This window comes from Oryzias latipes, chromosome 18, assembly GCF_053564925.1.
Source record: "Oryzias latipes strain Hd-rR chromosome 18, Olatipes_Hd-rR_3.1".
NCBI lineage: Eukaryota > Metazoa > Chordata > Actinopteri > Beloniformes > Adrianichthyidae > Oryzias > Oryzias latipes.
In genome coordinates this window covers 37,110,226-37,127,672 of record NC_136254.1, presented here as the reverse complement: position 1 = coordinate 37,127,672, position 17,447 = coordinate 37,110,226, and the positions used below count along the sequence as shown (strand labels likewise).

At 35.1% G+C, this 17,447-nt stretch overlaps 1 protein-coding gene across 2 annotated transcripts in view; it reads left to right on the top strand.

Moving 5' to 3' along the window:
- The window catches only part of tfr2 (transferrin receptor 2), a 92,936-nt gene that overhangs the window by 25,876 nt on the left and 49,613 nt on the right, over positions 1 to 17,447 (top strand). The gene's annotated exons all lie outside the window — the stretch shown is intronic.

Below are 17,447 nucleotides of genomic sequence, written 5' to 3'. Positions count from 1 at the left end.
AGAACATGTAGCTTTTACCAATATAATACTCTCAAACAACGTGTTTTTTGGATTCAGTTGATGATGCTGATTCCAATGCTAGTACTTTTAGCCATTTTAGCAACATCTTCAAATTTTCAACAATTCAGCCATTTTTTCAACAATTTCAGCTTTCATGCTTAAGTCCTACAAATTTTGACCTATTTCAGCCATTCTACTTTTACAATGTTCAACTTTTTCAGCTTATTCCTGCTAGGACTTTTGCACCTTTAACTTTTCATGGTTCTTCCAGTACAGTTCAGTCATTTCTTCAGCTAATTCAGCTTTCATTCAGCAGTACAGCATTCAACCCTGCATTTTCTTCTGGAAATGCAGCTCCTTCTAGTTATTCTTTACACCTATCTTCCGCCGTTTTTCGCCGCTTAACTCCTTCTACAATTTTTAACCGATTGTAACCATTCAACTTTTAAAATGTTCAGCTCTTTCTGCTTATTTGTGCTATGACTTTTGGTTTTTCAAATCCTTTTACTTTTTAAGATATTCCAGGTTTTCCGGGAATTTTTGCTCCATTGAAATACATGGAGAATTTTTCGTTCAGAAGTTCACAGTTAAACTCCTTCTACAATTTTTCACCTATTTTAACCGTTTGACTATGAAAATGTTCAGCTCTTTCATGTTATTTTAGCTATGACATTTTGGTTCTTCAAATCCCTGAACTTTTCCACATATTCCCGGTTATTCCCAGATTTTCCAATCTTTTTGCTCCATTGGCCACACCTTTGCTTCTTTAAACAATTGTAACTTTAACATTCTTTTGGCTAGAGACACCGTTCAAATATTGAAATGTTCACAAGGTTTTGGACTTCAACATAAAATTCAAAATTATTATGGGATGGCAACACCACCTACAGTTTGGCAGCCATTTTGTGCCAAAATGTGAGGCAATTTTAAACTTCTTCAAACTTTCACGTATTTTAATCCTTCTACTATTACAATGTTCAACCCTTTCAGCTTATTCCTTTCAGCTACGACTTTTAGTCTTTCAAATCTTTGAACTTTTCAAGATATTCCAAGATTTTCCAGGATTTTCCAAGATTTTTGCTTCATTTAAATACATGGAGAATCCTTGAAAACCTTTGTTGCTTTCAAGCATTATAACTTTAACAAGCTTTCAGCTAGAGGCACCGTTCAAACATTGAAATGCTCACAAGGCTTTGGACTTCAACATATGTTTTGAAATTATTATGGGATGGCAACACAACCTACTGTTTGGTGGGCATTTTTTGACAAAATCTGAAGCAAATGTTGCAATAAACTTCATCCATGGCTGGAACTGAACATATTGAAATTCACTGGATCTGGACATATAAGGAATGTGGGAGTGGTTAGCAAACAAAGCTCGTTGCTAAGGACGTCCAAAAGTTTACTTTTTCCGATTCATCTGAAACCGACGTTGATTTGTTCCTCATCTCCAGGCGACCCAAACATAAACTGGTTGCTATGGAGATAAAATCAATAGAAAAGCCGCCATTTTGAAAAGAGTGGAATTTCTATCAACTTAGAACATGTAGCTTTTACCAATATAATACTCTCAAACAACGTGTTTTTTGGAGTCAGTTGATGATGCTGATTCCAATGCTAGTACTTTTAGCCATTTTAGCAACATCTTCAAATTTTCAACAATTCAGCCATTTTTTCAACAATTTCTGCTTTCATGCTTAAGTCCTACAAATTTTGACCTATTTTATCCATTCTACTATTACAATGTTCAACTTTTTCAGCTTATTCCTGCTAGGACTTTTGCACCTTTAACTTTTCATGGTTCTTCCAGTACAGTTGAGCCATTTCTTCAGCTAATTCAGCTTTCATTCAGCAGTACAGCATTCAACCCTGCATTTTCTTCTGGAAATGCAGCTCCTTCTAGTTGGTTGAATGCTGTAAAGCATTCAACCCTTTGTTTTCCTGTTTCTCTTTATTTATTGGTTGAATGCTGTAAAGCATTCAACCCTTTGTTTTCCTGTTTCTCTTTATTTATTGGTTGAATGCTGTAAAGCATTCAACCCTTTGTTTTCCTGTTTCTCTTTATTTATTATTCTTTACGCCTATCTTCCGCCGTTTTTCGCCGCTTAACTCCTTCTACAATTTTTAACCGATTGTAACCATTCAACTTTTAAAATGTTCATCTCTTTCATCTTATTTCTGCTATGACTTTTGGTTTTTCAAATCCTTTTACTTTTTAAGATATTCCAGGTTTTCCGGGAATTTTTGCTCCATTGAAATACATGGAGAATTTTTCGTTCAGAAGTTCACAGTTAAACTCCTTCTACAATTTTTCACCTATTTTAACCGTTTGACTATGAAAATGTTCAGCTCTTTCATCTTATTCTAGCTATGACATTTTGTCCTTCAAATCCGTGAACTTTTCCAGATATTCCCAGATATTCCCGGATTTTCCAATGTTTTTGCTCCATTGACCACACCTTTGCTTCTTTAAACAATTGTAACTTTAACATTCTTTTGGCTAGAGACACCGTTCAAACATTGAAATGTTCACAAGGCTTTGGACTTCAACATAAGGCTCAAAATTATTATGGGATGGCAACACCACCTACAGTTTGGCGGCCATTTTGTGCCAAAATGTGAGGCAATTTTAAACTTCTTCAAACTTTCACCTATTTTTACCATTCTACTATTACAATGTTCAACCCTTTCAGCTTATTCCTTTCAGCTATGACTTTTGGTCCTTCAAATCCTTGAACTTTTCCAGATATTCCCGGATATTCCCAGATTTTCCAATCTTTTTGCTCCATTGGCCACACCTTTGCTACTTTAAACAATTGTAACTTTAACATTCTTTTGGCTAGAGACACCGTTCAAATATTGAAATGTTCACAAGGTTTTGGACTTCAACATAAGGTTCAAAATTATTATGGGATGGCAACACCACCTACAGTTTGGCGGCCATTTTGTGCCAAAATGTGAGGCAATTTTAAACTTCTTCAAACTTTCACCTATTTTTACCATTCTACTATTACAATGTTCAACCCTTTCAGCTTATTCCTTTCAGCTATGACTTTTGGTCCTTCAAATCCTTGAACTTTTCCAGATATTCCTGGATATTCCCAGATTTTCCAATGTTTTTGCTCCATTGGCCACACCTTTTCTTCTTTAAACAATTGTAACTTTAACATTCTTTTGGCTACAGACACCGTTCAAATATTGAAATGTTCACAAGGTTTTGGACTTCAACATAAGGTTCAAAATTATTATGGGATGGCAACACCACCTACAGTTTGGCGGCCATTTTGTGCCAAAATGTGAGGCAATTTTAAACTTCTTCAAACTTTCACGTATTTTAATCCTTCTACTATTACAATGTTCAACCCTTTCAGCTTATTCCTTTCAGCTACAACTTTTAGTCTTTCAAATCTTTGAACTTTTCAAGATATTCCAAGATTTTCCAGGATTTTCCAAGATTTTTGCTTCATTTAAATACATGGAGAATCCTTGAAAACCTTTGTTGCTTTCAAGCATTATAACTTTAACATGCTTTCAGCTAGAGGCACCGTTCAAACATTGAAATGCTCACAAGGCTTTGGACTTCAACATACGTTTTGAAATTATTATGGGATGGCAACACAACCTACTGTTTGGTGGGCATTTTTTGACAAAATCTGAAGCAAATGTTGCAATAAACTTCATCCATGGCTGGAACTGAACATATTGAAATTCACGGGATCTGGACATATAAGGAATGTGGGCGTGGTTAGCAAACAAAGCTTGTTGCTAAGGACGTCCAAAAGTTTACTTTTTCCGATTCATTTGAAACCGACGTTGATTTGTTCCTCATCTCCAGGCGACCCAAACATAAAATGGTTGCTATGGAGATAAAATCAATAGAAAAGCCGCCATTTTGAAAAGAGTGGATATTCTATCAACTTAGAACATGTAGCTTTTACCAATATAATACTCTCAAACAACGTGTTTTTTGGAGTCAGTTGATGATGCTGATTCCAATGCTAGTACTTTTAGCCATTTTAGCAACATCTTCAAATTTTCAACAATTCAGCCATTTTTTCAACAATTTCAGCTTTCATGCTTAAGACCTACAAATTTTGACCTATTTCAGCCATTCTACTATTACAATGTTCAACTTTTTCAGCTTATTCCTGCTAGGACTTTTGCACCTTTAACTTTTCATGGTTCTTCCAGTACAGTTGAGCCATTTCTTCAGCTAATTCAGCTTTCATTCAGCAGTACAGCATTCAACCCTGCATTTTCTTCTGGAAATGCAGCTCCTTCTAGTGTTACATTTGTTTTCCTCTTATGCTATCTTCCGCCGTTTTTCGGCACTTAACTCCTTCTACAATTCTTAACCTATTTTAACCGTTCAAATTTTAAAATGTTCAGCTCTTTCATATTATTACTGCTATGACTTTTGGATTTTCAAATCCTTGTACTTTTTAAGATATTTTAGGATATTTCAGGATTTTTTGCTTCATTGAAACACATTGAAAATCCTAGCCCCGCCCACGGCCGCTAAGGCTCATGGGAAGTGTTGATTCCCACACCATGAGTTAGGTGGCTGTTACGAGAAGTGAGTATCATGTTGTTTTACCATACACGTTAGTGATTAAATGACAAAAATAATGCTGTGTCATTCAGCTAGTAAGCTGACTGTCCATATATCTCTCCATTGTATATGGATGAGTGTGCTGACATCGATGGCACTTGCATAGTTGACAGAATTGAAGCTTTTGAAGCTCAGCATTTGCCAGGATGCCCCTTACTGGAGGAGGTGACTCCACTTTTTCTGTCAAATGATCTGTGCTTTGTAGTACAACATCATGGTTTGAAGTCATTATGGGATGGAGACTGTTTGTCAGCCATTTTGTGTTTTTCAAATCTGAAGCCTTTGTTTCTTTAAACAAATATAACTTCAACATACTTGTAGCTTCAGACACCGTTCAAACATTAAAATGATCACAAGGCTTTGGACTATAGAATACGTTTAGTAATCATTATGGGATGTCGACACAACCTATTGTTGGTGGCCATTTTATGACACAATCTGAAGCAAATATTGCAGTTAACTTCATCCATGGCTGGAACTGAACATATTGAAATTCACTGGATCTGGACATATAAGGAATGTGGGCGTGGTTAGCAAACAAACTTCGTTGCTAAGGACGTCCAAAGGTTTACTTTTTCCGATTTGTCTGAAACTGACATCGATTGGTTTGTCATCCCCCGATGACCCAAAAATAAAATGGTTGCTATGGAGATAAAATTAATAGAGAAGCCGCCATTTTGAAAAAAGTGGATTTTTTATCAACCTAGAACATGTAGCGTTTACCAATATGATACTATCAAACAATGTGTTTTTTGAGTCAGTTGATGATGCTGATTCCAATCCTAGCACTTTTAGCCATTTTAGCAACATCTTTAAAATTTCAACAGTTCAGCCATTTATTCATCAACTTAAGCTTTCATGCTTAACTCCTTCTACATTTTTGACCTATTTTAGCCATTCTACTATTACAATGTTCAACTTTTTCAGCTTATTCTTTCTATGACTTTTGATCCTTTAGTTTTTCAAGATTTTCAAGCAAAGTTAAGCCATTTCTTCAGCAAATTCAGCTTTCATTCAGCAGTACAGCATTCAACCCTGCATTTTCTTCTGGAAATGCAGCTCCTTCTAGTGTTACATTTGTTTTTCTTCTTATGCTATCTTCCGCCGTTTTTCGGCACTTAACTCCTCCTACAATTTTTAACCTATTTTAACCGTTCAACTTTTAAAATGTTCAGCTCTTTCATCTTATTACTGCTATGACTTTTGGTTTTTCAAATCCTTGTACTTTTTAAGATATTTTAGGATATTTCAGAATTTTTTGCTTCATTGAAATACATTGAAAAACATCCTTGCAAACCTTTGTTTCTTTCAACCATTATAACTTCAACATACTTGTAGCTAGAGACACCGTTCAAACATTAAAATGATCACAAGGCTTTGGACTATAAAATACGTTTAGAAATCATTATGGGATGTTGACACAACTTACTGTTTGGTGGCCATTTTATGACAAAATCTGAAGCAAATATTGCAATAAACTTCATCCATGGCTGGAACTGAACATATTGAAATTCACTGGATCTGGACATCTATGGAATGTGGGCGTGGTTAGCAAACAAACTTCGTTGCTAAGGACGTCCAGAGGTTTACTTTTTCCGATTTGTCTGAAACTGACGTCAATTTGTTTGTTATCCCCAGGCGACCCAAACATAAAATGGTTGCTATGGAGATAAAATCAATAGAAAAGCCGCCATTTTGAAAAAAGTGGATTTTCTGTGAACTTAGAACATGTAGCTTTTACCAACATTATACTCTTAAACAATGTGATTTTTTGAGTCAGTTGATGAGGCTGATGCTAGCACTTTTAGCCATTTTAGCATCATCTTCAAATTTTCAACAGTACATCCATTTTTTCAACAATTTCAACTTTCATGCTTAACTCCTTCTACAAACTACAAACCGTCTACAAATTTTGACCCGTTTTGGTCATTCTACTTTTACAATGTTCACCTTTGACTTTTGGCCCTTAAGTTTTCAAAATATTCCAGGATTTTCCAGGACATTTCAGCCATTTTTTCAACAATTTTAGCTTTCATGCTTAACTCCTTCTACAATGTTTGACCTATTTTAGACATTCTACTTTTACAATGTTCAGCTTTTTCATAATATTTCTGCTTTCATTCAGCAATACAGCATTCAACCCTGCATTTTCTTCTGGAAATGCAGCTCCTTCTAGTTATTCTTTACGCCTATCTTCCGCCGTTTTTCGCCGCTTAACTCCTTCTACAATTTTTAACCGATTGTAACCATTCAACTTTTAAAATGTTCATCTCTTTCATCTTATTTCTGCTATGACTTTTGGTTTTTCAAATCCTTTTACTTTTTAAGATATTCCAGGTTTTCCAGGAATTTTTGCTCCATTGAAATACATGGAGAATTTTTCGTACAGAAGTTCACAGTTAAACTCCTTCTACAATTTTTCACCTATTTTAACCGTTCGACTATGAAAATGTTCAGCTCTTTCATCTTATTCTAGCTATGACATTTTGGTCCTTCAAATCTTTGAACTTTTCCAGATATTCCCGGATATTCCCAGATTTTCCAATCTTTTTGCTCCATTGGCCACACCTTTGCTTCTTTAAACAATTGTAACTTTAACATTCTTTTGGCTAGAGACACCGTTCAAATATTGAAATGTTCACAAGGTTTTGGACTTCAACATAAGGTTCAAAATTATTATGGGATGGCAACACCACCTACAGTTTGGCGGCCATTTTGTGCCAAAATGTGAGGCAATTTTAAACTTCTTCAAACTTTCACCTATTTTTACCATTCTACTATTACAATGTTCAACCCTTTCATCTTATTCCTTTCAGCTACGACTTTTGGTCCTTCAAATCTTTGAACTTTTCCAGATATTCCCGGATATTCCCAGATTTTCCAATGTTTTTGCTCCATTGGCCACACCTTTGCTTCTTTAAACAATTGTAACTTTCACATTCTTTTGGCTAGAGACACCGTTCAAATATTGAAATGTTCACAAGGTTTTGGACTTCAACATAAAGTTCAAAATTATTATGGGATGGCAACACCACCTACAGTTTGGCGGCCATTTTGTGCCAAAATGTGAGGCAATTTTAAACTTCTTCAAACTTTCACGTATTTTAATCATTCTACTATTACAATGTTCAACCCTTTCAGCTTATTCCTTTCAGCTACGACTTTTAGTCTTTCAAATCTTTGAACTTTTCAAGATATTCCAAGATTTTCCAGGATTTTCCAAGATTTTTGCTTCATTTAAATACATGGAGAATCCTTGAAAACCTTTGTTGCTTTCAAGCATTATAACTTTAACAAGCTTTCAGCTAGAGGCACCGTTCAAACATTGAAATGCTCACAAGACTTTGGACTTCAACATACGTTTTGAAATTATTATGGGATGGCAACACAACCTACTGTTTGGTGGGCATTTTTTTACAAAATCTGAAGAAAATATTGCACAAAACGTCATCCATGGCTGGAACTGAACATATTGAAATTCACTGGATCTGGACATATAAGGAATGTGGGCGTGGTTAGCAAACAAAGTTCGTTGCTAAGGACTTCCAAAAGTTTACTTTTTCCGATTCATCTGAAACCGACGTTGATTTTTTCCTCATCTCCAGGCGACCCAAACATAAAATGGTTGCTATGGAGATAAAATCAATAGAAAAGCCGCCATTTTGAAAAGACTGGATTTTCTATCAACTTAGAACATGTAGCTTTTACCAATATGATACTCTCAAACAATGTGTTTTTTGGAGTCAGTTAATGATGCTGATTCCAATGCTAGCACATTTAGCCATTTTAGCAACATCTTCAAATTTTCAAAAGTTCAGCCATTTTTTCAACAATTTCAGCTTTCATGCTTAACTCCTTCAACAAATTTTGACCTATTTTAGCCATTCTACTATTACAATGTTCAACTTTTTTAGCTTATTCCCGCTATGACTTTTTTTCTCAAATCTTTGAACTTTTAAAGATATTCGAGGATTTTTGCTTCAATAAAATACATGGGAAATCTTATAGCTTAACTTCTTATACAGTTTTTTACCCACTTTGACCATTCTACGTTTAAAATGTTGAGCTCTTCCAGCTTTGTTCAGCCATTTCTTTAGCAAATTCAGCTTTCATTCAGCAATACAGCATTCAACCCTGCATTTTCTTCTGGAAATGCAGCCTCTTCTAGTTGGTTGAATGCTGTAAAGCATTCAACCCTTTGTTTTCCTGTTTCTCTTTATTTATTATTATTATTATAGTATCTTCCGCCGTTTTTTGGCGTTTAACTCCTTCTACAATTTTTAACCTATTTTAACCATTCTACTTTTAAAATTTTCAGCTCTTTTACCTTTTTTCTGCTATGACTTTTGGTTTTTCAAATCCTTTTACTTTTTAAGATATTCCAGGTTTTCCGGGAATTTTTGCTCCATTGAAATACATGGAGAATTTTTCGTTCAGAAGTTCACAGTTAAACTCCTTCTACAATTTTTCACCTATTTTAACCGTTCGACTATGAAAATGTTCAGCTCTTTCATCTTATTCTAGCTATGACATTTTGGTCCTTCAAATCCCTGAACTTTTCCATTTATTCCCGGATATTCCTGGATTTTCCAATCTTTTTGCTCCATTGGCCACACCTTTGCTTCTTTAAACAATTGTAACTTTAACATTCTTTTGGCTAGAGACACCGTTCAAATATTTAAATGTTCACAAGGTTTTGGACTTCAACATAAGGTTCAAAATTATTATGGGATGGCAACACCACCTACAGTTTGGCGGCCATTTTGTGCCAAAATGTGAGGCAATTTTAAACTTCTTCAAACTTTCACCTATTTTTACCATTATACTATTACAATGTTCAACCTTTTCATCTTATTCCTTTCAGCTATGACTTTTGGTCCTTCAAATCCTTGAACTTTTCCAGATATTCCTGGATATTCCCAGATTTTCCAATCTTTTTGCTCCATTGGCCACACCTTTGCTTCTTTAAACAATTGTAACTTTAACATTCTTTTGGCTAGAGACACCGTTCAAATATTGAAATGTTCACAAGGTTTTGGACTTCAACATAAGGTTCAAAATTATTATGGGATGGCAACACCACCTACAGTTTGGCGGCCATTTTGTGCCAAAATGTGAGGCAATTTTAAACTTCTTCAAACTTTCACGTATTTTAATCCTTCTACTATTACAATGTTCAACCCTTTCAGCTTATTCCTTTCAGCTACAACTTTTAGTCTTTCAAATCTTTGAACTTTTCAAGATATTCCAAGATTTTACAGGATTTTCCAAGATTTTTGCTTCATTTAAATACATGGAGAATCCTTGAAAACCTTTGTTGCTTTCAAGCATTATAACTTTAACATGCTTTCAGCTAGAGGCACCGTTCAAACATTGAAATGCTCACAAGGCTTTGGACTTCAACATACGTTTTGAAATTATTATGGGATGGCAACACAACCTACTGTTTGGTGGGCATTTTTTGACAAAATCTGAAGCAAATGTTGCAATAAACTTCATCCATGGCTGGAACTGAACATATTGAAATTCACTGGATCTGGACATATAAGGAATGTGGGCGTGGTTAGCAAACAAAGCTCGTTGCTAAGGACGTCCAAAAATTTACTTTTTCCGATTCATCTGAAACCGACGTTGATTTGTTCCTCATCTCCAGGCGACCCAAACATAAAATGGTTGCTATGGAGATAAAATCAATAGAAAAGCCGCCATTTTGAAAAGAGTGGATTTTCTATCAACTTAGAACATGTAGCTTTTACCAATATAATACTCTCAAACAACGTGTTTTTTGGAGTCAGTTGATGATGCTGATTCCAATGCTAGTACTTTTAGCCATTTTAGCAACATCTTCAAATTTTCAACAATTCAGCCATTTTTTCAACAATTTCAGCTTTCATGCTTAAGACCTACAAATTTTGACCTATTTCAGCCATTCTACTATTACAATGTTCAACTTTTTCAGCTTATTCCTGCTAGGACTTTTGCACCTTTAACTTTTCATGGTTCTTCCAGTACAGTTGAGCCATTTCTTCAGCTAATTCAGCTTTCATTCAGCAGTACAGCATTCAACCCTGCATTTTCTTCTGGAAATGCAGCTCCTTCTAGTTCTTATAGTATCTTCCGCCGTTTTTTGGCGTTTAACTACTTCTACAATTTTTAACCTATTTTAACCATTCTACTATTAAAATGTTCATCTCTTTCATCTTATTTCTGCTATGACTTTTGGTTTTTCAAATCCTTTTACTTTTTAAGATATTCCAGGTTTTCCGGGAATTTTTGCTCCATTGAAATACATGGAGAATTTTTCGTTCAGAAGTTCACAGTTAAACTCCTTCTACAATTTTTCACCTATTTTAACCGTTCCACTATGAAAATGTTCAGCTCTTTCATATTATTCTAGCTATGACATTTTGGTCCTTCAAATCTTTGAACTTTTCCAGATATTCCCGGATATTCCCAGATTTTCCAATCTTTTTGCTCCATTGGCCACACCTTTGCTTCTTTAAACAATTGTAACTTTAACATTCTTTTGGCTAGAGACACAGTTCAAATATTGAAATGTTCACAAGGTTTTGGACTTCAACATAAGGTTCAAAATTATTATGGGATGGCAACACCACCTACAGTTTGGCGGCCATTTTGTGCCAAAATGTGAGGCAATTTTAAACTTCTTCAAACTTTCACCTATTTTTACCATTCTACTATTACAATGTTCAACCTTTTCAGCTTATTCCTTTCAGCTATGACTTTTGGTCCTTCAAATCCTTGAACTTTTCCAGATATTCCTGGATATTCCCAGATTTTCCAATCTTTTTGCTCCATTGGCCACACCTTTGCTTCTTTAAACAATTGTAACTTTAACATTCTTTTGGCTAGAGACACCGTTCAAATATTGAAATGTTCACAAGGTTTTGGACTTCAACATAAGGTTCAAAATTATTATGGGATGGCAACACCACCTACAGTTTGGCGGCCATTTTGTGCCAAAATGTGAGGCAATTTTAAACTTCTTCAAACTTTCACCTATTACAATGTTCAACCCTTTCAGCTTATTCCTTTCAGCTATGACTTTTGGTCCTTCAAATCTTTGAACTTTTCCAGATATTCCCGGATATTCCCAGATTTTCCAATGTTTTTGCTCCATTGGCCACACCTTTGCTTCTTTAAACAATTGTAACTTTAACATTCTTTTGGATAGAGACACCGTTCAAATATTGAAATGTTCACAAGGTTTTGGACTTCAACATAAAGTTCAAAATTATTATGGGATGGCAACACCACCTACAGTTTGGCGGCCATTTTGTGCCAAAATGTGAGGCAATTTTAAACTTCTTCAAACTTTCACGTATTTTAATCCTTCTACTATTACGATGTTCAACCCTTTCAGCTTATTCCTTTCAGCTACGACTTTTAGTCTTTCAAATCTTTGAACTTTTCAAGATATTCCAAGATTTTCCAGGATTTTCCAAGATTTTTGCTTCATTTAAATACATGGAGAATCCTTGAAAACCTTTGTTGCTTTCAAGCATTATAACTTTAACAAGCTTTCAGCTAGAGGCACCGTTCAAACATTGAAATGCTCACAAGGCTTTGGACTTCAACATACGTTTTGAAATTATTATGGGATGGCAACACAACCTACTGTTTGTTGGGCATTTTTTGACAAAATCTGAAGCAAATGTTGCAATAAACTTCATCCATGGCTGGAACTGAACATATTGAAATTCACTGGATCTGGACATATAAGGAATGTGGGCGTGGTTAGCAAACAAAGCTCGTTGCTAAGGACGTCCAAAAATTTACTTTTTCCGATTCATCTGAAACCGACGTTGATTTGTTCCTCATCTCCAGGCGACCCAAACATAAAATGGTTGCTATGGAGATAAAATCAATAGAAAAGCCGCCATTTTGAAAAAAGTGGATTTTCTGTCAACTTATAACATGTAGCTTTTACCAATATAATACTCTCAAACAACGTGTTTTTTGGAGTCAGTTGATGATGCCGATTCCAATGCTAGTACTTTTAGCCATTTTAGCAACATCTTCAAATTTTCAACAATTCAGCCATTTTTTCAACAATTTCAGCTTTCATGCTTAAGTCCTACAAATTTTGACCTATTTCAACCATTCTACTATTACAATGTTCAACTTTTTCAGCTTATTCCTGCTAGGACTTTTGCACCTTTAACTTTTCATGGTTCTTCCAGTACAGTTCAGCCATTTCTTCAGCTAATTCAGCTTTCATTCAGCAGTACAGCATTCAACCCTGCATTTCTTCTGGAAATGCAGCTCCTTCTAGTTGGTTGAATGCTGTAAAGCATTCAACCCTTTGTTTTCCTGTTTCTCTTTATTTATTATTCTTTACGCCTATCTTCCGCCGTTTTTCGCCGCTTAACTCCTTCTACAATTTTTAACCGATTGTAACCATTCAACTTTTAAAATGTTCAGCTCTTTCTGCTTATTTGTGCTATGACTTTTGGTTTTTCAAATCCTTTTACTTTTTAAGATATTCCCGGTTTTCCGGGAATTTTTGCTCCATTGAAATACATGGAGAATTTTTCGTGCAGAAGTTCACAGTTAAACTCCTTCTACAATTTTTCACCTATTTTAACCGTTCGACTATGGAAATGTTCAGCTCTTTCATCTTATTCTAGCTATGACATTTTGTTCTTCAAATCCTTGGACTTTTCCAGATATTCCCGGATATTCCCGGATTTTCCAATTATTTTGCTCCATTGACCACACCTTTGCTTTTTTAAACAATTGTAACTTTAACATTCTTTTGGCTAGAGACACCGTTCAAATATTGAAATATTCACAAGGCTTTGGACTTCAACATAAGGCTCAAAATTATTATGGGATGGCAACACCACCTACAGTTTGGCGGCCATTTTGTGCCAAAATGTGAGGCAATTTTAAACTTCTTCAAACTTTCACCTATTTTTACCATTCTACTATTACAATGTTCAACCCTTTCAGCTTATTCCATTCAGCTACGGCTTTTAGTCTTTCAAATCTTTGAACTTTTCAAGATATTCCAAGATTTTCCAGGATTTTCCAAGATTTTTGCTTCATTTAAATACATGGAGAATCCTTGAAAACCTTTGTTGCTTTCAAGCATTATAACTTTAACATGCTTTCAGCTAGAGGCACCGTTCAAACATTGAAATGCTCACAAGGCTTTGGACTTCAACATACGTTTTGAAATTATTATGGGATGGCAACACTACCTACTGTTTGGTGGGCATTTTTTGACAAAATCTGAAGAAAATATTGCAATAAACTTCATCCATGGCTGGAACTGAACATATTGAAATTCACTGGATCTGGACATATAAGGAATGTGGGCGTGGTTAGCAAACAAAGTTCGTTGCTAAGGACGTCCAAAAGTTTACTTTTTCCGATTCATATGAAACCGACGTTGATTTGTTCCTCATCTCCAGGCGACCCAAACATAAAATGGTTGCTATGGAGATAAAATCAATAGAAAAGCTGCCATTTTGAAAAGACTGGATTTTCTATCAACTTAGAACATGTAGCTTTGACCAATATGATACTCTCAAACAATGTGTTTTTTGGAGTCAGTTGATGATGCTGATTCCAATGCTAGCACTTTTGGCCATTTTAGCAACATCTTCAAATTTTCAAAAGTTCAGCCATTTTTTCAACAATTTCAGCTTTCATGCTTAACTCCTTCTACAAACTTTGACCTATTTTAGCCATTCTACTATTACAATGTTCAACTTTTTTAGCTTATTCCTGCTATGACTTTTTTTCTCAAATCTTTGAACTTTTAAATATATTCGAGGATTTTTGCTTCATTAAAATACATGGGAAATCTTATAGCTTAACTTCTTATACAGTTTTTTACCCACTTTGACCATTCTACGTTTAAAATGTTGAGCTCTTCCAGCTCTGTTCAGCCATTTCTTTAGCAAATTCTGCTTTCATTCAGCAATACAGCATTCAACCCTGCATTTTCTTCTGGAAATGCAGCTCCTTCTAGTTATTCTTTACGCCTATCTTCCGCCGTTTTTCGCCGCTTAACTCCTTCTACAATTTTTAACCGATTGTAACCATTCAACTTTTAAAATGTTCAGCTCTTTTTGCTTACTTGTGCTATGACTTTTGGTTTTTCAAATCCTTTTACTTTTTAAGATATTCCAGGTTTTCCGGGAATTTTTGCTCCATTGAAATACATGGAGAATTTTTCGTTCAGAAGTTCACAGTTAAACTCCTTCTACAATTTTTCACCTATTTTAACTGTTCGACTATGAAAATGTTCAGCTCTTTCATCTTATTCTAGTTATGACATTTTGGTCCTTCAAATCTTAGAACTTTTCCAGATATTCCCGGATATTCCCAGATTTTCCAATGTTTTTGCTCCATTGGCCACACCTTTGCTTCTTTAAACAATTGTAACTTTAACATTCTTTTGGCTAGAGACACCGTTCAAATATTGAAATTTTCACAAGGTTTTGGACTTCAACATAAGGTTTAAAAATTATTATGGGATGGCAACACCACCTACAGTTTGGCGGCCATTTTGTGCCAAAATGTGAGGCAATTTTAAACTTCTTCAAACTTTCACCTATTTTTACCATTCTACTATTACAATGTTCAACCCTTTCATCTTATTCCTTTCAGCTATGACTTTTGGTCCTTCAAATCTTAGAACTTTTCCAGATATTCCCGGATATTCCCAGATTTTCCAATGTTTTTGCTCCATTGGCCACACCTTTGCTTTTTTAAACAATTGTAACTTTAACATTCTTTTGGCTAGAGACACCGTTCAAATATTGAAATTTTCACAAGGTTTTGGACTTCAACATAAGGTTTAAAAATTATTATGGGATGGCAACACCACCTACAGTTTGGCGGCCATTTTGTGCCAAAATGTGAGGCAATTTTAAACTTCTTCAAACTTTCACGTATTTTAATCCTTCTACTATTACAATGTTCAACCCTTTCAGCTTATTCCTTTCAGCTACGACTTTTAGTCTTTCAAATCTTTGAACTTTTCAAGATATTCCAAGATTTTCCAGGATTTTCCAAGATTTTTGCTTCATTTAAATACATGGAGAATCCTTGAAAACCTTTGTTGCTTTCAAGCATTATAACTTTAACATGCTTTCAGCTAGAGGCACCGTTCAAACATTGAAATGCTCACAAGGCTTTGGACTTCAACATACGTTTTGAAATTATTATGGGATGGCAACACAACCTACTGTTTGGTGGGCATTTTTTGACAAAATCTGAAGCAAATGTTGCAATAAACTTCATCCATGGCTGGAACTGAACATATTGAAATTCACTGGATCTGGACATATAAGGAATGTGGGCGTGGTTAGCAAACAAAGCTCGTTGCTAAGGACGTCCAAAAATTTACTTTTTCCGATTCATCTGAAACCGACGTTGATTTGTTCCTCATCTCCAGGCGACCCAAACATAAAATGGTTGCTATGGAGATAAAATCAATAGAAAAGCCGCCATTTTGAAAAGAGTGGATTTTCTATCAACTTAGAACATGTAGCTTTTACCAATATAATACTCTCAAACAACGTGTTTTTTGGAGTCAGTTGATGATGCTGATTCCAATGCTAGTACTTTTAGCCATTTTAGCAACATCTTCAAATTTTTAACAATTAAGCCATTTTTTCAACAATTTCAGCTTTCATGCTTAAGTCCTACAAATTTTGACCTATTTCAGCCATTCTACTATTACAATGTTCAACTTTTTCAGCTTATTCCTGCTAGGACTTTTGCACCTTTAACTTTTCATGGTTCTTCCAGTACAGTTCAGCCATTTCTTCAGCTAATTCAGCTTTCATTCAGCAGTACAGCATTCAACCCTGCATTTTCTTCTGGAAATGCAGCTCCTTCTAGTTATTCTTTACACCTATCTTCCGCCGTTTTTCGCCGCTTAACTCCTTCTACAATTTCTAACCGATTGTAACCATTCAACTTTTAAAATGTTCAGCTCTTTCTGCTTATTTGTGCTATGACTTTTGGTTTTTCAAATCCTTTTACTTTTTAAGATATTCCAGGTTTTCCGGGAATTTTTGCTCCATTGAAATACATGGAGAATTTTTCGTTCAGAAGTTCACAGTTAAACTCCTTCTACAATTTTTCACCTATTTTAACCGTTCGACTATGAAAATGTTCAGCTCTTTCATCTTATTCTAGCTATGACATTTTGGTTCTTCAAATCCCTGAACTTTTCCATTTATTCCCGGATATTCCTGAATTTTCCAATCTTTTTGCTCCATTGGCCACACCTCTGCTTCTTTAAACAATTGTAACTTTAACATTCTTTTGGCTAGAGACACCGTTCAAATATTGAAATGTTCACAAGGTTTTGGACTTCAACATAAGGTTTAAAAATTATTATGGGATGGCAACACCACCTACAGTTTGGCGGCCATTTTGTGCCAAAATGTGAGGCAATTTTAAACTTCTTCAAACTTTCACCTATTTTTACCATTCTACTATTACAATGTTCAACCCTTTCATCTTATTCCTTTCAGCTATGACTTTTGGTCCTTCAAATCTTTGAACTTTTCCAGATATTCCCGGATATTCCCAGATTTTCCAATCTTTTTGCTCCATTGGCCACACCTTTGCTTCTTTAAACAATTGTAACTTTAACATTCTTTTGGCTAGAGACACCGTTCAAATATTGAAATGTTCACAAGGTTTTGGACTTCAACATAAGGCTCAAAATTATTATGGGATGGCAACACCACCTACAGTTTGGCGGCCATTTTGTGCCAAAATGTGAGGCAATTTTAAACTTCTTCAAACTTTCACGTATCTTAATCCTTCTACTATTACAATG